Raw genomic sequence first — 3,861 nt, 5'->3', positions numbered from 1 at the left:
AACTCAGCTACATCCTCTAGTTCACTGGTTTCTAGTTTAATACGTTCACTGTTTTCTTCATTAACGCGCATAATTTTTGACTTTCAATCCTAGTTTGGCAGCTATTGCTTCTAATTTTGACGTTTTATTTTGCACTTGGCTATATGTTTGTGAAAGTAGTAAATGCAGCTCATGTAATTTTTTTTTTTTTTTTTGGAGTGGGATGGGATCCGATTGGTAGTAGTAGTAGTAGTAAATGCAGCAGCAGTAGTAGTAGTAGTATCAGCAGCAGTAGTAGTAAGTGCGGCTCATGTAATTTTTTGGGGGGGGAGTGGGATGGGGTCCAACCAGTTAAAAAGAGTTAAAATGACCTTAAGAAAAATTAAGGAAGGGCCGACTTACTCTGTTCTGTACTATTTGTGAATAGAGAAGTTGTGCTTGACCAGAGAGAATCTATTATTATTATTATCATTTTTTTTCTTTTTTTTTTCCATGTGCATTTCTGTTATTGCAATAAAAGGTATGTTTACATATTTCGGGTAGTCAGGGAGAAAATAAAGGTAATATTGTAGAAATTAAAGTTGACTTTTCTAGAGATGTTCGTTTGCATATCCAGTTAGAGAAAACAGTTGTATTATTATTATTATTATTGTTATTATTATTATCAAATATATATATCCAGCCTATGCCGTCATGGAAAATGGACATTAAATGATGATTCTAATGATGACCACCTGATCAATAGTTAAACTTTCACTCATCATGCTGAAGCCATAGGTAGACACAGCTCTACCTACAGGTTTCAGTATCAATCTTTGATCTATTTTACCTCAATAGCTTCTACATCTCTAAATTTGTGACTTTCTTATTACTCTGAACCAAATCTAGTCAATGAATTAATCTCTCATCTGTGAGTGTAGTTACTAGAATAAGACTAGGATAGAAAAAGTTCAAAGAGCTATTACCTCTGTTGATACCAGAAGGTCTCTCTGAGCAAAAGGCAGACTGTAAGACACTTGTGTATGTACAGCAATGTTTCATGGTAGTGAAACATGGAACCTGAATGCTGGATGTGCAATGTTAGTGTGCATGTACAACAAAGTACAAGTGTATTGAGAGAAACGTAAGAAATAAGAGAAATTAGATGTAGCATGCAAGAGAGAAGACTGTACCGGTTTGGTCATGTGATGCATATGGATGAGGACAGTTACATAAAAAATTGCTGATCACTTAAAATAGATGGAATTTCTGGAAGAGGGAGGCCCAGGAACACATAAGATGAAGTATTGAAGGCTGATATCAAGAACCCAGATAATTGGCAATTTGTTGTGCTCAAGTAAACATATCCATCACAGCAAAAATGATATCTTAATACAACTTCATTTGCTTGTATGTGTGGAGCCCTGTTCCCATTCCTCTCTCCCTCTCTTGTCTCGATCTAGCATTCCACTAATTTTCATCCCCTACACCTATCACTCCCTTATCTATAGAACTATGTAGCTGCTGTAATCACTGGAGAGCAAAAGTGACACATATTACACCCCTCACCCCTGGAACCACTTCCATTTCCCTTAATCATCCCTGCCTACACTGTTTCCACCAATCACCTCTTTTTGTGCCTTTATCTCCTGATCTCTCTCCTCCACTATACTCAATTCTTAGAACCCCTCTTATCTACAATCATTTCCAATGTCCCCTCATTTCCACCATCGTGTCTTACCCACTATAGCTCCCTTATATACCTCTAGATCTCCCCTCTCCATAGTTCATACACCTTGCACATCATTCCACTAATTTGTGATCTATTCTCATCTCTGAACTACTCTTATATCTCTTACCTTACACCTCTCCATGCTGGGATTTCCCTCTACTGCACTTCCACCCTTGTCAATCACTCTCTACATTTACCTCCACCTCCATTTTTCACCATTTATTACTTCTCTCTCACACTCAATGAAAGCATCCACTCTCCCATCCCCTCCCATGACCCAATGTCTGTCTTGTTTTATGCCTACCTTTTGTACCTAGAGTTTACTCCGGCACTCCATCCCTACCTTCTTTTTATCTCCTTCCCAACTACTCCCACCCACCTCTGTATGTAACACAGTGTAGCCATGCATCTCCACTATAGCAAGACACCTGTGTTTGTACCCCTATTTTGCTTTAACCTTTCTTTATCTGGCATACAGCCATCTTCCCCTATCAAATACTCCATGCACTTAGTAGCGGAAGCTTTTCCCTTTTTCTCCTCCTGTTCTTCTTCTATCCTATAAGTTATCTGACAACCTCACAGGTACCAATGGCATCAAAAAGCCACCAGTACACTCTATAAAGTGTTAGGAAGGGCATCCAAATGTAGAAACCATACTACAGCTGACACTGGACCTTAAAGCAACCTTAAAGTTTGTTCTATCCTGTCAAACCATCCAACCCTTGCCAGTATGGAAGTGGACATTGAACGATGATGATAACAACCATGATTAACTTATTCATGTTATAAATTATATTAGCAGAGATACCCAGTGTTGCTCGGGATTAAAATAGTATAGTTTTTTGTTGTTTTATTTTTTCCAATCATGTGACTGCAGCCATGCAGGAGCACCACCTTTAGTCAAACAAATCAACCCCAGGCTTTAATCTTTGTCAGCAGGGTACTTATTCTATCAGTGTCTTTTGCTGAGCCGCTAAGTTACAGGGACATAAACACAGCAAAATCGATTGTCAAGTGACGGTGGAGGTACAGACACACACACACACTCACACATAAATATGCACATATATACAATAGTCTTCTTTTAGTTTCCATGTATGAAATTCACTCACAAGGCTTTGGTCAGCCAGAGACTATAGTGTATATTGATATATATATATATATCTATATATATATATATATATATATATATATATATATAATATATATATATATTGTGGTGTGATGGAGGAAAAAGACAATGAGAAGCAAAAGGGAGAATGAAACACTGGGACCTTACCTTGTCAACTGTGGCGGAGTAAACGATCTCTCCAGATCAAAACACGTCTTCTACGTAAGGCGTCTATGTTTGAACTGACCCCATGTGCTCGCTGTCCACTGTGTGTGTCCGACTTCTGCCGGCCCTTCCAGTCTGTCTTCACTTCCGTTTGCTTCATCTGCGATCCCTCTCCACCAACAACACATAGCTCATCACAGCCCATAACACCACATGTAACACCATAACTACAGATCACTCAACCGGCTTTCCCACTCACTCCTCGCTCCCGAACTACCTTAATTGGTTTCATAATCAGCCAACCAGGGAGTAGGGTGCCACTCCCTCTGTGGTCGCTGTGCGACTCTGGGACTGGCCTGAGTTCTTGGCGCACTGCTGCTGGCTTCATCATCTTGCCTACTGCTGCTGGTTCCACCCTCTGAGGCATTGACAATCTTCCACACATTCAAAACATGGCATGGCATACCATCGACAGAGACGTTGTTCTTCGAATTGATGGAGGTTATTGTTCCCTTTCCTCATTGTGATGTACACCGTGCATTTGGCGGTTTTACCCAAGCTTCTTCTCCGACCTGCACAAAGGTGTGCTTTTCCTCTCCCCCGAGTCGCATTGATGCAATACACGGATGCCTCCACTTGTACCTGAATATTGCCCTGTGTGGCACCGACTCCTCAGCCTGTCCTGACCTGGGCGACATATTGTACCAAAATACAGCCTCGATTGGCGAAATGTGGCCCCTCTCTGCCATGGTCTTGATGGTACGATGATGCCTTTCCACCACTCCATTTCCACTTGGCCAGTATGCTGCCCTGAAGAAGCGGCTGATCTGCCACCCATCAAGCATTTCTTTCAGCACCTCCGAGTGAAATGCAGTGCCATTATCCGACAGCAGCT

The sequence above is a fragment of the Octopus bimaculoides genome, chromosome 10 (assembly GCF_001194135.2).
Source record: "Octopus bimaculoides isolate UCB-OBI-ISO-001 chromosome 10, ASM119413v2, whole genome shotgun sequence".
In the NCBI taxonomy this organism is placed as follows: domain Eukaryota; kingdom Metazoa; phylum Mollusca; class Cephalopoda; order Octopoda; family Octopodidae; genus Octopus; species Octopus bimaculoides.
Note: the sequence above shows the minus strand (reverse complement) of the source record.